This window comes from Trachypithecus francoisi, unplaced genomic scaffold, assembly GCF_009764315.1.
Source record: "Trachypithecus francoisi isolate TF-2019V2 unplaced genomic scaffold, Tfra_2.0 Lachesis_group2, whole genome shotgun sequence".
Classification (NCBI taxonomy): domain Eukaryota; kingdom Metazoa; phylum Chordata; class Mammalia; order Primates; family Cercopithecidae; genus Trachypithecus; species Trachypithecus francoisi.
In genome coordinates this window covers 161,854,804-161,872,961 of record NW_022681465.1, presented here as the reverse complement: position 1 = coordinate 161,872,961, position 18,158 = coordinate 161,854,804, and the positions used below count along the sequence as shown (strand labels likewise).

Sequence of the window (18,158 nt, the reverse complement as noted above, 5' to 3'; positions counted from 1 at the left end):
ATCACAACGTAGTTTATTTAATCTATTATGTTGTTTAACCAAAACCAAACTATAAAAAGCAAGCATGGATATAGTAGTTTTTTTCTCAGAAAAAAAAAACTTGACTATTATTTTTATGAAATTGTAAAGAATGACAATATTCTTTCACACCTCGTTTCAAGAAAAGGAGCAAAGGATATTTATAGATGTGTTTTTGATAGATACCTCAGTGACAATGGAAGTCACTTTTAAATTATAAGGCAAAATGTGAAACTAATTGATAAAATTTGACATGTTAAGAGTTTCATCTTCCTCAAATATAAAGATAAGAACCAATGTAGTTTGAAAATAGCAAAAGCCTTTCACTATCCTATGGACAGATATTTTGGAAAACCTATTACTTTTACCAAATAAATTTAAAACTGCACTACCTGGTTGTTTCTTTGTTTATATAATTGTATTCCATCTTATTTTAATAAAGTTTTAAGAGGACAATATCTGTATGATTTACATTAAAGTATTTTTCAGGGAGCTTCAGTAGGCTACATATTAGTAAATTTATCCTAGATATACTTATTTTCAACAAATATTAATTAACTATTACACAACAGGAACCATGCGAGGTAATGGAAATCCAGTAGTAAATCAAACAGATGTGGTTCTCATTCTGACAGAAGAAGAGAGATGAATATAAGTGCTAGTAGAAGAATAAACTCTGTAAATTGGGGTAAATTCTATGAAAGAAATAAAAAATAATGGAGAAAAATGTGTGTGAGTGGCTGGAATGAAGCCACATTATATGTGGGAACATCTCTTTGAGAAATGGATATTGAAACTACGAATTGCATAATTAAATGGTGGTAGCCACGTAAAAACTGGAATAAAGTGAATGACAAGCAAAATAACTCAGTGAAGAAAAATGCCGCAGGAGTATAAAGAGCAATCAAAGTATTGTTATATTATAAGGCTGGAGCAACCCACCAGGGAGAAAGCAGAAAGGATCAGATGCAGGAAAGCACTTGATTTTTTATTCCAAGTGCCAACAGAAAGGCTTTCAGCAGGGAAGGGTTAAGATCTGCTCCACATTTTAAGATGATGTGTAAGGAAGGCTCAGAGGTGGCAAGGTGGAAGCAGGGAGATAGCTTGAGAGGCTGCTGCAGAAGTCCATAAGAGAAATGACAAATGACATGATAGACAAATGCACTAGCTTTAGACAAGAAAGGAAGAGAAATTCATAATATACTTATTGGAAAATTGACTGAAACTTAAATTTTTGAGACTTTCCGACCAATTGGACATCATGGCAAGCAGGAGGCAAGAACAAACTGGGAGAAAAAATAGCTTATAGGTTTCTACCTTAAGAAATTGGGTATATGATAGAACATTTACTGATATGTGGAAAACTGGTACTTGAGTAAAATTAATAGGTTCCGTTCTGCATTTTGAGTTTGACATTTTTGATGTATCCAATTATGGATATTAAGAATTAAATTGGAATTTAGAACCCAGAGGAGAGATTTGGGCTATAAATATATATTTTTTATATTATCAATACATGGGTTTTATTTGGGGACATCCTTTTTTCTACTGATAATATGATCATATGTTCAGGACTAAGTACAGCCCCAGTTACAATTCAAATAATTGTAATTAGTGGGAAGAAATATATAGGGACTGATAGGTTTCTTGATACTTTCTCAATAAAACTAGATCATGTCCTTTGTAGGGATGTGAGAGGATCTGGAGACTATTATCCTTAGCAAACTGACACAGGAACAGTAAAACAAATATGGCATGTTCTCACTTTTAAGTGGGAGCTAAATGATGTGCACACATGGACACATAGACAAGAACTACAAGCACTGGGGCTATCACAAGGTGGAAGGTAGGAGTAGGGAGAGGATCAGGATAAATAACTAATGGTTACTAGGCTTAATATCTGGGTGATGAAATAATCTGTATAACAAACCCCCATGACACACATATACTTGTGTAACAAACCTGCACATCCTGCACATGTACCCATGAAGTTAAAAGTTAAAAGAAAAAACTGTATCTGCGGTTACTTAGCATTTTCACAAGAATGAATTTACACAGAATTATACAGAATAATATAAGACACAGTTTCCACAAAATAGTACACGACACACACTAATGAAATTTTTCCTTTTACTATAATGGTCAAATCATGCTATCAAGTATGAAGTCTTCATGGATTAGCCTAAAAAACAAACTTTCATTACACCATTGCATTTATTTCTATTAGCACTCATCCTTTTGATTTCTGACTACTTGAGTTCAACAATTGATCAGAACTTTTTGAAATTATAAATATTATTATACTTCTTACCATTTTCTCTTGCACTTAGATAACAATTTAATGGATAGAATATCATGTGAATGAAAATACCACTTGTTCCAGGAGATACATTTAAAATAGCAATTCCACAATGACAAGAATATTACACAATAAATTCATTTGAGTAACCAACTGAATAGCTGATTAGAATCCCAGATTTTGTTTAAATAGATAATATGTTATCATTATTTAATTCAAAAAGATTTACTAACATCTATCATGTGAAGATTTATTTTATGCACTGGAGAAGTCAGTAGGGATACAGAAAATAAAAAAACATTGTCAGCATTCAATGGCTCAAATGGGAAATTGAAAGGTAACAAAACAAAAAGAACAACAACAACAAAAAACAAACAGGTAATACCAAATGACAAGGGCAACAATAGTAACATATGTAAGTAATAGTAACATGTAATAACATATTAGAGCAAAAATGCAGATGTGACCACAGGAGGAAAGCCGGTCCCTGGGCCACCTACCTTCTCTTCCCAAACTCCATTCTCTCACGTTTCTTTTCTTTGGCCACTCGTATGAGTTAGGTATGGTCACATTGAACATGTAATCTAAATTCACGAAAGTGAAACTGGGAAGAGGCTGGTACAGTACTTGGATGTGGGTTGGCACCATATAGTGAAGGAACTACAGGGTCTCTGGTGCCAGGAACATGGTTTAGAAGGGGGAGACACACATTATCCCAGTGAGCTTGTCTCTTGCCCTGACTTAAGCATGGTACCGACTGCAGTTGTCAACATTTTCTCTGCTTATGGGATATATTGGTGTAAATGCAGATTCTCAATCCTCAAGATATTTTTTCAAGTGCTAATATTGGTTGCAGTATTCTCCATAATAGAATGATCAATGATGGCTGCCTCACTAAGACAATGAAAAATGAATAAAATTATTTAAAATTTAAGTGAAGAGAATGTAGCTTTGCCAGCAATTTACCTTCACTTTCAAAATAATGCTTAGTTTCCTCTTCTAACTTAATAAAAATAAATGTAACAGAATGTTGTTTCTTAATTTTTAGGAAGAATGCAACATTTTTTCTCTAAAAGTTTTGACAGTTGATACTGTCTGTGACCTTCTGTGTGGGAAAACAGTTCAATTAACAGATGTACTAAAAAGTCATTTGCTACAAGAAGAGAATACTCATCTTGATTCTATCTCATTTTCACAATCCTTTGAAACACCTTAAAGATAATGGAAAACAAATAAATATGCCAGACAATTTATCAAGTGACATAGCAGTCTGTCCCCTTTTGTCGCATATATTTATCTTGTCATTTCTGCTTGAATGTTTTATCCTCAGGTGAATGCAGTATTTTCTAATTATTTTGAAGAAAGCTTAACAGAGATATGAATAATCCATTAAACATGGTATTGTTCCTGCAGCATTGTTACCTATTGTAGAAATGTAATTCTTGCCATAACTTCAGTTGATAAACATGTTAATAAGAAATTTAATTGAGAAAAATAAAAGTATAAGAAAGAGATATTCCCTTGACACAATAGTGTCCTCTACAAATGATAATTTCTTACAATTTTTCTTCAGTGAAAATTCTAACATGTCTTCACTGATTAAATTTCATGGTCCCCTAATAAACAATCTTATATTTACTTTGATACGAATAATCAAAGAAGCCCAGCCAATGTAATATCTATAAGGATTTTTGTCCTCTCAGTTGGCATTTACTTTTCCGATTGTAAACCAAAAATAAAATCCTAAGCCCCTCAGCTAACTGAATGGAACCCACCTCCTGGCCAAGAAGATCCCAAAACAGAAAAACATCAGACTCTGACAGGAAGTGGGAGTTGAACATGCCTCATTATACCCCATCCCTATGTTGCTCCCCTTTTATCCTAACACTAACATGAAGGACCAGAACTCCTGACAATAATACGAAAGCTGCTGAATCATCTATGAGCTCTGTCCTGGCAAAAGGTATTGTGAGACACAACACGGTTTACATTTCATTAGGTTTATTCCCACATCCTTGGTGAGACTTGCCCATGATTTCGGACTTTACCTGGGGAAATAAACCCTATTCCCGGTTCACAATGTGATGGATTTTGAGAATTTATAAATCAGGAAAGACTTATTAAATGAATTCTATTTTATTTCATGGGCATGTAGCACAGGATAAGGTGGAAAGAATCTTCAACTGCTACATATTTTCCATGATTGTGAGAGCTAAAGCAGAAGGAAAGTGTAATGTTTCTCAAAGAGCAAAGACAAACAGAAAGCAGAAGGCCTGAGGATTAGCATCACATGAAAAACAAGCTGAGGAGCAGGGGAGCCCCAAGAGAGTCAAGAAACTGAGGGAGGAAAGGTTTATGGGAAGGAAGAAGTGATGAATGGTGTGAAATGTCACCTAGTGGTCAAGCAAGAGGATCTGAAACATTTTCCTTTGTGTTTATGAATTTGAGAATTTGGATGACTTTATAGAGAAATTTAAATAGAATGATAAATAGCAAATACAGAACTTCTAAGAAGCTCAAATGAGAAAAATTTAGAAGAAAAAGAATGCATGTAAAGAGAGAGATTTGTTCTATAAACTTGAGAGAGCTCTCTGAGAGGATTAGTTGCATTGTCTTTGTGTGTGTATTGGCTGGGGAGGGTTTCTGCTAAAAAACAGAAAACCTGCTAGACAAATTCTAAAAGAGCTGTAACACTACTTCATGTCTCTTTGTAGTCTACTACTTTAAATTTTCAAAGAAAAATTTTAGGTAATTTTTATATAAGTTTTACTTTATTTTACATAATTAAAAAATGCCATAGGTCAAGCTCTGTGGCTCACGCCTGGACGCCTGTAATCCCAGCACTTTGGGAGGCCAAGGCGGGTGGATCAGCGAAGGTCAGGAGTTCGAAACCAGCCTGACTAACGAGGTGAAACCCCGTCTCTATTAAAAATACAAACATTAGCCAGGCATAGTGGCAGGGACCTGTAGCATTCATAAAAATGGACATATATATGCAACATTATTAGAGTTCTACAAATTCAGTTTAGATTTAATTATCTAAAAGATATCAAAGGGATCTTCACTAATCAAATCACAAAGAGGCTGTAGAATTCAAACAAAGAAGAAATAAAATATTTCCACTACCTCTTGGAGAGATGTGGGCTTCAGGGAAGAAAAACCAACAGTAGCATCCTTTAAATTGGGATCTGGACAAGAATTTTAAAACCTAGTAACAAAACCTAGTAAATAAAAATTTCATCTAAATGATTACTGTCTAAATGTTTTTAAAACATAATATAAAGATAATAATGATAAAATATAATACTTACCTGTGTATAAAATCCCAGATTTTTAAAATCAAAATGTAGAATGAAGTGGGTGAGTGAGGCCAAATAACATCATGCCTTTTATTTAAATAAAATATAAATGGATAGTTACTCTTTATGTTGTTAACTAGTGAAACCTATTTTTCTTAAAAAAGATAAAGCCAACCACTAAGCATGAAAAGACAAGAATATTTTCTGAATAACTAGAGCAATAAAAACAAAAATAGCTTATAGAGGAAAAAGCCAAAATGCAGTAAAAGTCAACAACTAAAACTCAGACAGAATCATGAAAATGTCCGTTATAATTATAAAATGAATGGATTAAGTACATTAATATAAAAATATGTAGATTGTATACATATAAATATGTAGATTAAAACACATAAAATTTAGCTTTGATTTAAAAATGAAATATTGGTATATTTTCTTGGGAAAAATACAATTAAAAAGTAAAACATGAAAAATATATAGAAAAAGGCAAAAATTTGAGAGCTTTGTAAAAAATACCTTTTCAAGGATAATTGCATTAAGTTTTTGCTTTAATTTGAAAATTGTTAATGCAAAAATTAGGAGGGGTCTTTGGTGGAAATAATGATTTTTTTTTTCATTACGAGTGTTCTACTACAAAGTGTAGTGTCATAGACCAGATAGTCATAATTCTCTAGGCACATCTAAAACAATTTGTTTTAAAACTGTACAACTAAATGGAAACTGAACAACCTGTTCCTGAATGAATACTGGGTAAATAACGAAATTAAGGCAGAAACAAGTAAGTTCTTTGAAACCAATGAGAACAAAGACACAATGTACCAGAATCTCTGGGACACAGCTAACGCAGTGTTTAGATGGAAATTTATAGCACTAAATGCTCACATGAGAAAGCAAGAAAGATCTAAAATCAACACCCTAACATCACAAAAGAATTAGAGAAGCAAGAGCAAGCAAATGCAAAAGCTAGCAGAAGACAAGAAATAACTAAGATCAGAGCAGAACTGAAAGAGACAGAGACACAAAAAAATCCTTCAAAAAATCAATGAATCCAGGAGTTGGTTTTTTGAAAAGATTAACAAAATAGTTAGACCGCTAACCAGACTAAGAAAGAAGAAAAGAGAGAAGAACCAAATAGACACAATAAAAAATGATACAGGGGATATAACCACTGATCTCACAGAAATACAAACTACCATCACAGAATACTATAAACACCTCTGTATAAGTAAACTAGAAAATCTAGAAGAAATTGATAAATTCCTGGACACATACACCCTCCCAAGAATAAACCAGGAAGAAGTCGAATCCCTGAATAGACCAATAACAAGTTCTGAAATTGAGGGAGTAATTAATAGCCTACAAACCAGAAAAAGCCCAGGACCAGACGGATTCACAGCCAAATTCTACCAGAGGTACAAAGAGGAGCTGGTACCATTCTTCCTGAAACTTCGAAAAAATAGAAAAACAGGGACTCCTCCCCAATTCATTTTATGAGGCCGGCATCATCCTGATATTAAGACCTGGCAGAAACACAACAAAAAAAGAAAATTTCAGGCCAATATCCCTGATGAACATCGATGCAAAAATCCTCAATGAAATACCGGCAAATCGAATCCAGCAGCACATCAAAAGGCTTATCCACCACAAACAAGTCGGCTTCATCCCTGGGATGCAAGGCTGGTTCAGCACACACAAATTAATAAATGTAATCCATTACACAAACAGAACCAATGACAAAAACCACATGATTATCTCAATAGATGCAGAAAAGGCCTTCAACAAAATTCAACACCTCTTCATGCCAAAAACACTCAATAAACTAGATATTGATGAAACGTGTCTCAAAATAATGAGCTATTTATGACAAACGCACAGCCAATATCATACTGAATTGGCAAAAGCTGAAAGCATTCCCTTTGAAAACCAGCACAAGACAAGGATGTCCTCTCTTGCCACTCCCATTCAACATAGTATTGGACATTCTGGTCAGGGCAATCCGGCAAGGCCAAGAAATAAAGTGTTCAAATAGGAAGAGAGGAAGTCAAAGTGTCTCTGTTTGCAGATGACATGATTGCATATTTAAGAAATCCCATCTTCTCAGTCCAAAAACTGCTTAAGCTGATAAGCAACTTCAGCAAAGTCTCAGGATAAAAAATCAATGTGCAAAAATCACAAGCATTCCTATACACCAATAACAGACAAACACAGAGCCAAATCACGAGTGAACTCCCATTCATAATTGCTACAAAGAGTATAAATACCTAGATATCTAACTTACAAGGGATGTGAAGGACCTCTTCAAGGAGAACTACAAACCATTGCTCAAGGAAATAAGAGAGGACACAAACAAATGGAAAAAAATTCTATGCTCATGAGTAGGAAGAATCAATATCATGAAAATGGCCATACTGTCCAAAGTAATTTATAGATTCAATGCTCTTTCCATTAAGCTACCATTGACTTATTCACAGAATTTAAAAAAAAAAAAAAACAACTACTTTAAATTTCACATGGAAGCAAAAAAGAGCCTGTATAGCCAACACAATCCTAAGCAAAAAGAACAAAGCTGGAGGCATCATGCTACCTGACTTCAAACTATACTCAAAGGCTACAGTAACCAAAACAGTATGGTACTGGTACCAAAACAGATATATAAACCAATGGAATGGAACAGAGGCCTCATAAATAATGTCACAAGGCTACAACCATCTGATCTTTGACAAATCTGACAAAAATAAGCAATGGGGAAAGGATTCCCTATTTAATAAACGGTGTTGGGAAAATTGGCTAGCCATATGCAGAAAACTGAAATTGGACCCCTTCCTTACACCTTATACAAAAACTAATTAAAGATAGATTAAAGACTTAAACATAAGACCTAATACCATAAAAACTCTAGAAGAAAACTAGGCAATACCATTCAGGACATAGGCATGGGCAAAGACTTCATGACTAAAACACCAAAAGTAATGGCAACAAAAGCCAAAATTGACAAATAGGAGCTAATTAAACTAAAGAGCTTCTGAACAGTAAAAGAAACTATCATCAGTGTGAACAGGCAACCTACAGAATGGGAGAGAAATTTTGCAGTCTATCCATCTGACAAAGGACTAATATCCAGAATGTACAAAGAACTTTAACAAATTTACAAGAGTAAAACAAACAATCCCATCAAAAAGTGGGCAAATGATATGAACAGACACTTCTCAAAAGAAGACATTTATGTGGCCAAAAAACTTATGAAAAAAAGCTCATCATCACTGGTCATTAGAGAAATGCAAATCAAAAACACAATGAGATACCATCTCATACCAGGTAGAATAGCAATCATTAAAAAGTCAGGAAACAACAGCTGCTGGAGAGGATGTGGAGAAATAGGAACACTTTTACACTGTTGGTGGGAGTGTAAATCAGTTCAACCATTGTAGAAGACAGTGTGGTGATTCTTCAAGGATCTAGAACCAGAAATACCATTTGATTGAGCAATCCCCTTACTTGGTATATATTCAAAGGATTAAAATCATTCTACTCTAAAGACACATGCACACATATCTTTACTGTAGTACTATTCACAATAGCACAGGCTTGGAACCAACCCAACTGCCCATGAATTATAGACTGGATAAAGAAAATGTGGCACATACAAACCATGGAATACTATGCAGCCATAAAAAAGGATGAGTTCATGTCCTTTGCGGGGACATGGATGAAGCTGTAAACCATCATCCTTAGCAAACTAACAAAGGAACGGAAAACCAAACACTGCATATTCTCATTCATAAGTGGGAATTGAACAACGAGAACACATGGACACAGGGAGAGGAACATTACATACCAGGGCCTGTTGAAGTGTGGGGGCAAAGGGAGGGATAGCATTAGGAGAAATACCTAACATAGGTGACAGGTCAACGGGTGCAGCAAACCACCATGGCACATGTATATCTATGTAACAAACCTGCATATTCTGCACATGTATCCCAGAACTTAAAGTATAATTTTTAAAAAAGAAAAAGAATAATTTGTTTTAAAATATCTCCTTTGCATTTAAGTATTCTTTTTGTCACTCTTTTATCTTCTGTTTCCAAAATAACTTAAAAACATTCTGCCAAAGGAAAATAATTTTTAAAATAAATAACAATAATTGAGTCTAGGAATATGTCTTCAGTTATTGCAATCAAGCACTACATTTTATTATGTGAAGGTCTAGGAATCTATCTAATATTCTGTTTATATCAAAGAGTTTATATATTTTTCTCATTGATCTTGTATTTCTACATCTTTCTTATGAAGCATGCAACTTGTATAGGAACATATAGACCATAATACAAAAAAATAGGGAAATGAATTGTTCTCATTAATTACTTCCAGGACATAGCAATCTGACTGACAATAGAAGATGGCCATGAACATAACTGGAAATGAAGCACATAAGGTCAGAGTTCAAAATTATCATAGTACAGTAGAAAAAACAACAGTCTACAAGTTAGGAGAATTTAGGAAGTTTCTTTTAGGAGAATTTTGGGACAATTAAGCATAGGACAAACCATTTTACATCTCAACTTTCCCAGGTCTCATATTCCAAAATTGCATGATACTATGTAACTCCAAGGTGTTGGACTTAGTCCAAACTTAAGGTTTTACAGTAGGTGTCACCATAAGGAAACTGTATAAACTTTTGAAGGTATTCTGTCATGTAGTAATAAATATAGCTTAAGAAAGGGCTATATTCATTAATTTGCATGGAATTAACAGTTAAAATACATATTTGTTAATGTAGGGTGAAAAAAGCACATTATAATAATATCAATTGTACTTGAGGTTCAAGGCTATTTTGTGAAAATAATAAAGAATTAAATAGAATAAAAAGTTATTACATATAATATAAGCTAACAGGGAAAGAGATCTTACAATTGATAATAAAGAAATTGAACCTATTTTAGAAAGCACAGGTTGGCAACCTATGGGCAAAATACCAAATCAACGCACTTCCTGTTTTTGAAACAAAGTTTTATGCGAACATAAATACCTTCATTATATATTGTCTATGGCTGATTTTACCCTATAGAGATAGAACTGAATAGTTGCCACAGAGAATATATGGACCACAATGCTTAAAATATTTATTATCTAGCCCTTTATTGAAAAAGTTTGTCAACATCTGGTAGAGAAATTTCAAGATGAAAATGCTAACTAATGCCATATTAAAAATACAACCCAAATTAACTAAACTTTAGTTTGGAAAGAGTCTTTGGACTTCACAAAAGCTAAGTAAATAAGGCCCTTGTGATTTAAAAGATAATAGCATCTTAATATAGTTTTAAAGATTACAAATTTGAATCCCTAATAATTGGTAAAAAAAATTTTATACAATTCACCATATTCCACATTTGGAAAAAATGTTTATATCTCACTTGATTTTTATCATTAAAAGTCAGAATGTTTTACATCATTAACAGTATTCATAATTGAATACACATGCACACACTTGGTGCACTTCTGAAATGTTTCATAACCATTGATTAAAATAAAAATATATTCTTTGAATTACAGTCTTCATTGGCATTTGTTCTCCCATAGAAAAGCCTTCCACTCAGACAGAGTCCTAGTATTTTCAGTGACTAGTCTGGTATACAGAATGTGCCCTACAAGTTAAACAAACAAATTTCTTCTGGAAAAAAAAAATATGTAAACTTTGTCTTTTGTTACCTATTGGATTATGAAAGGAAGATTTTGGTTGCTGTTCATTTTTCTGTAGATATTTGCAGGGAAATGAAAATAGGCCATGTAAATTATATTAATCACAAGCACACAATTTCCAGAGATTGCCTTTCACTTGAAGATAATGAAACAGCCATGGCTGGTTAGCTTCTGATTTACTTTAAGTTTCTATATCTGATATTTCCACTTAAACAGATTTGTAAGTCTCTTCCTTAAATATTGAATTTATCCAGAAACAGTCTTTCTCTCCATGGCTTTAAATGAATATTGATTTTTCTTTTAGCTTTAAAAGCCATCGAGTCTTAAAATGTATCAGTAATTATTATAAAAATTAAATAGTGCAAGTAAAATGATCCCCTTTAATTAATCTAGTTGAGCAGCTAATGATCACATTTTTTACATAAAAATGTATTCCTTTCTGTGTTGGTCCAGTGGCATTTCATCAGGAAGAAGTATGATAAGAAGAGTGCAGCTATCTCCATCCATACAGAGCTGATTATAATGTAGAAGTCTTGTAACTGGTCATTTCATTTCAGAAGCTTATTGATATGGCTCAGCTGTGTCCTCACCCAAATGTCATTTTGAATTGTGTCTCCCGTAATTCCCATGTATCATGGGTGGGACCCGGAGGGAGATAACTGAATCATGGGGTGAGTCTTTCCCATGTTCTCATGATAGTGAATAAGTCTCACAAGATCTGACGGTTTTATAAAGGGGAGGCCCCTTGCACAAGCTCTCTTTGCATGCCTCTATGTAAGATGTGACTTTGCTCCTCCTTCACCTTCTACCACGTTGTGAGGCCCCCCAAAATGTAGAACTGTAAGTCAATTAAACCTCTTTCCTTTATCAATTACTCAGTCTCTGGTACGTCTTTATTAGCAGCATGAGAACAGGTTAATACAGTAAATTGGTACAAGTAGAGTGGGGTGCTACTGTAAAGATACCCAACAATGTGGAAGTGACTTTGGAACTGGGTAACAGGCAGAAGCTGGAGCACATTGGAGTGCTCAGAAGAAGACAAGAAGATGTGGGAAAGTTTGGGACTTCCTTGAGACTTGTTGAATGTCTTTGACCAAAATGCTGTTGGTGATATAGACAATAAAATCCAAGCTGAGGCAGTCGCAGATGGAGATGAGGAACTTTTTGGGAACAGGAGTAAAGGTTACTCTTGTTATGCAAAGAGACTGTCGGCACCCTAGAGATCTGTGGAACTTTGAACTTGAGAAAGATGATTTAGGGTATCTTGTGGAAGAAATTTCTAAGGGGCAAAGCAATCAAGAGGTGACAGGCATAAAAGTTAGGAAAATTTGCAGCATGATGATGCAACAGAAAAGAAAAACCCATTTTCTGGGGAGAAATTCAAGCCAGCTGCAGAAATTTGCGTAAGGAAGCAGGAGATGAATGATAATCACAAAGACAATGGGGAAAATGTCTCCAGGCCATGTCAGAGACCTTCACAGCAGCCCCTTCCATCACAGGCCTAGAGGCCTAGGAGGGGAAAGTGCTTTCATGGATGGGCACCAGAGCCCCCCTGCTCTATGCAGCCTTGGGACATGGTGCCCTGCATTCCAACCGCTTCAGTTCCAGCTCAGCTAAAAGGGGCCAATGTACAGCTCAGGCCATTACTTCAGATGGTGCAAGCCCCAAGCTTTGCCAGTTTACATGTAGTTTTGGGCCTGTGGGTACACAGAAGTCAAGAATTGAGGTTTGGGAACCTCTGCCTAGATTTCAGAGGATGTATGGAAATGCTTGGATGTCCAGGCAGAACATTGCTGCAGGGGTAGGGCCCTCATGGAGAACTTCGGCTAGGGGAATGTGGAAGGGAAATGTGGAGTTGGAACCCCCACACAGAGTCCCCACTTGGGCAGGCACTGCCTCATGAAGCCATGAGAAAGGGACCACCATCCTCGAGACCCCAGAATGGTAGATCCACTGAGAGCTTCCATCACATGCCTGGAAAAGCCACAAACACTTAATGCCAGTCCATGAAAGCAGCCAGGAGGGGAGCCATTTCCTGCAAAGCCACAGGGGTGGAGCTGCCCAAGGCCATTGGAGCCCACTTCCCTGCATCAGTGTGACCTGGATGTGAGACATGGAGTCAAATGAGGTCACTTTTGGAGCTTTAACATTTAATGATTCCCCTATTGGATTTCAGACTCAAATAGGGCCTGTAGTCTCTTTGTTTTGTCTAATTTCTCCCATTTGGAATGTATTTACCCAATGTATGTATCCCCATTGTATCTGGGAATTAACTAACTTGCTTGTGATTTTACTGGCTCATAAGCAGAAGGGGTTTGTCTTGTCTTAAATGGGACTTTGGACTGTGGACTTTTGAGTTAATGCTGAAATGAGTTAAGAATTTGGAGGACTGTTGGCAAGGCATGATTTGTTTTGAAGTGTAAGAACATGAGATTTGGGAGGGGCCAGGGACAGAATGATATGGTTTGGCTGTGTCCCCACCCAAATCTCATCTTAAATTGTAGCCCCTATAATTCCCATGTGTCATGAGAGGGACCTGGAGAGAGGTAATTGAATAATTGTGGCAGGTCTTTCCCCCTGCTATTCTCATGATAGTGAATAAGTCTCACGAGATCTGATGGTTATATAAAGGAGAGTTCCCCTGCACACACTCTCTTTGCCTGTCACCATTTCAGATGTGACTTTGTTCCTCCTTCACCTTCTTCCATGATTGTAAGGCCTCCCCAGATGTGGAACTGTGAGTCAATTAAACCTCTTTTCTTCCTAAATTGCTCAGTCTCACGAATGTCTTTATTAGCAGAATGAGAACGGACTAATACACTGATAGAAGAAAGGAAGAAGGAAGACAGTGGCTTGGCTCCTTAAAAATGATTTACAAATCAAGAGGCAAAAAATCAGGTTATTTGTCTTCTTACCCAAATGTTTTAACACTTGAAAATTTTAAGGAAAAATTAGACAGTCCCTGAGGAATATGTCATAATTATTGGCATTTTAAATGAAATAAAATATATTGTTAATTTTACCTTTTCATATACTCTGTTATTGATATTTTAAAATATTTACCCCTCTTTTTTCCTGAGAATCAGATTTTCTTGCCTTTTATTTAGCCATGGAAATTGGTTTAAGTCCATAAAGTATGAGCTGTAAAGGGCGTTTATTCCAAAATCTACATGAGATTCCAACTGACCCGTGTAACTTATCAGCCTCTCTGGTAAGACCATGGAGAAATTTAAAGAGACAGCTCCTATAAGTTCTCAGCTAGACAAAAGAGTTTCTAACAAGTTGAATGGAACTGTCTCATTGCTTTTTGATTGTTAAGCCCAAAGTAGAAATGAACCTGGATTGAAGGTATGCATCGGTGTAGCTTTTGTGTGACAGAGTGGTTTATAATCTAATCTGCAAGAATTCCATGCAACTTTTAAAGGATTTGTGTCATCTTGTACTGAAAGGATAGCAATTGTGCAAAACGAAAAGAGGACTCCTTCCCTAAGCAGTCTGAGGGAACTACTCAAATGCAAATATTTGCCATTTTTCATAGAAGAGCAGTGACTCACAGGATGGGACCAACATTACAGGAGGCAGGGCCAAAAGCCCTGGAGAACAATTCTCAGGGAGCCAAACTGAGTTCTAATCAACAACATTTTATGCTCTCAGAGCATGGGGAATTGGTCAGCATAATAGATGCAGGCATTTAGTAAATTCAGTATGCAATTATAATTCAAAAAAAGTAAACACTTATTAAGTTAGAAGTAAATGAGAACCTCCAAGGCCTAACAAAAAATTTCCATAAACATCTAGAGCAAACATCTTAAATATGGTAAGATTGAAAACAGTTCCTTAAAAATAAGGAACAACTCAATGATATACACTACCACCACATGTATTCTATTTTATTGGCAGTCGTAAGTAGTATAAGAGGAAACAAAAAAGGTATTAAGGGTATAAGATGGTAACGCAAAATTATTAGAGATAATTTTTATCATTTACTTAGAAAATGCAAAAGAATCCATAAATCTTACAAAAGAACAGCATATAAAGTCAATAACATTTATATACACCATAAGCAAATACCTGGAAAACAAAAATAAAGAGAAGAAGAAATTTTCAATAATTTAAATACAGCACTATTTACAAGAACACAAGAATAAATATATCATAAGATATATAAAATCTCTACAGGTAAATTATAAAACTTTTAGAGCTATTAAAAATAATGATAAAATTCAGTAAACCATATTTATAAAGAGACAAACCTTATATTATAGAAAAAATCAACTTTCCCTAAGTAGAACTCCAGATTTAATAAAATTTCAATAGAAATTTCTGGGTTTTTTTTAATGCAACTTGTTCAGATTGTTATAAAATTTATATAAAAAAACAAAAAGAGCTAATAAATACCCTGGACTCATCTGAATAAGTGAAGGATGGGTAATTTGTCCTACTAAATACTTTAAATCTGTAATAATCTAAATAGTATGTTACAGCATTAGGGATAGAAAATATAGCTTATTCGATAAATAAAGGTGCTAACAAGCACCCAAACATTAATGGAACATTGTCATATGACAGAGATAGCATGCCAGATGGCTGGGTGAAGTTGAAATTATTTAATAAATAGACAAGTTGAAATTATTAAATCGAGATTAAGAAACATGGTCAGCTACGTGAATAAAGACAAAATTAAATCTCTGCCTCATAGAATATAAAAATAGATTCCAAAAGCATTAAGGACTTAAGCTTCTTAGTAGAAAATATAAGTAAATACCTTTTAGACTTTTATTTTTTTATTTTTTTTTTATTTTTAGTAGAGACGGGGTTTCACCGTGTTAGCCAGGATGGTCTCGATCTCCTGACCTCGTGATCCGCCCGTCTCGGCCTCCCAAAGTGCTGGGATTACAGGCTTGAGCCACCGCGCCCGGCCACCTTTTAGACTTTAGAATAAGAAAGGTTTCTTAAATAAGTACAAAATGCATTGACTGTACAAGAAAAAAATGATACATTTAGATTAAAACTAACAACATTGGTTAATCAAAATAATAGATCAAATTGGGAGGCAATATCTGTATTACAGCCAAGTGCCAAAGCATTGGTATGGATAATAAAGAGCTTCTATAGGTCAATAAGAAAAGCAAAGTAAAAATTAAAGAGAAAATTGTTGAAAGTTATAACTGGCACCAGGCGCGGTGGCTCACGCCTGTAATCCCAGCACTTTGGGAGGCCAAGGCGGGAGGATCACGAGGTGCCAGGAGTGGTGGCAGGCGCCTGTAGTCCCAGCTACTCGGAAGGCTGAGGCAGGAGAATCACTTGAACCGGGGGGCGCAGAGGTAGCAGTGAGCCGAGACCGCGCCATTGCACTCCAGCCTGGGTGACAGAGGGAGACGCCGTCTCAAGAAAAAAAAAAGTTATAAATGGTAATTTAAAAAATAAAATCCATGAATGGCAATAATCATACAATGAAATATTTAAAATTATTAATGGTTGCAAAATAAAAATCAAAATTGCTGAGATACCACTTACATTCATTTGTTTAAAAATAAAAAGAAGGCACCTGTAATCCTAGCACTTTGGGAGACCGAGGAGAGCAGATCAACTGAGGTAGGGAGGTGGAGACCACCCTGACCAACATGGAGAAACCCCGTCTCTACTAAAAATACAAAATTAGCCAGGCGTGATGGTGCATGCCTGTAATCCCAGCTACTAGGGAGGCTGAGGCAGGAGAATCACTTGAACCCGGGAGGTGGAGGTTGCAGTGAGCCGAGATCGCGCCATTGCACTCCAGCCTGGGCAACAAGAGCAAAACTCCGTCTCAAAAAATAAAAATAAGGAATTAGACAATAATAAGTATTGAAATGGACGTGTAACCAGAGGGTCTCTTACATATTGCTGAGGGAAGTGCAAATTGGTGCATTCACTTAGAAAAATCAGTTTGGCATTTTTTCCTAAACCGGAACATTCTATGCCTTATGGTACAGAAATTTCGTTCCTAAATATAAAATCAATATACTGCAATACGGTTTAAAATAAAGTAAAAATATACTTCTTCAGAGAGTATCTAAATGCTATAAGAAATTACAAAGGAATAACAAACAGAATCAGAAAAAAAGATTATTTAGACTGAGGTAGGTAGGGAAACGAAATGTAGAATAAATTTTAAAATTATTTTTAAAAAGAGAGAAATACTTTACATTGCCTGATATTTCATCCTCTGAAAGTATGCCTTAGAGAGAACAAATCATTGGAGGTTTAAAAAAAAAAAAAGGGGGGGGCGGATTCTCTCATGGATATTTGTTCCCAAGAACCTCCCATGATGTGAGAATCCAGCCAAACTGAATGTAATTCTACTGTATAAAAATTAGCAAGTAGCTTCTTATGCTGTGACACCTTAACTCAAAACAAGCACTTTTTCTGACACCCATCTGGAGAGCCAGCCTCTAGACACGCCCCTGCCCCACGCCCCCGGTTCCCCACCGGTGGTGGTCCCTGGTTTGTTAGGAGCCAGGATGCACAGTAGGAGAGCGACCGGCCAGCATTACCGCCTGAGCTCCGCCTCCTGTCAGACCAGCAGCGGCATTAGATTCTCAAAAGAGCATGAACCCTATTGTGAACTGTGCATGCAAGGGATCTAAGTTGTGCACTCTCTGTGAGAATCTAATGCTTGATAATCTGAGGTGGAACAGTTTCATCACAAAACCACCCCCACATCCCTGTCGGTGGAAAAATGGTCTTCCGTGAAACCGGTCCCTAGTGCCAAAAAGGTTGGGGACCACTGCCCTAGAGGAAGCAGTAAACGTACTGAGTGATGGCATCTCATCCAACAGGACACTTTCCTAAGATATATTTGGTGG

General features: G+C 35.8%; 1 non-coding gene across 1 annotated transcript; it reads right to left on the bottom strand.

The window, feature by feature from the left end:
• Positions 1-4,951: 4,951 nt before the first annotated feature.
• On the bottom strand, positions 4,952-5,013 carry LOC117066225. Its single transcript, XR_004430209.1, has one exon. It is a non-coding gene; the product is annotated as a U7 small nuclear RNA (small nuclear RNA).
• Between the last annotated feature and the right edge of the window lie 13,145 nt (positions 5,014-18,158).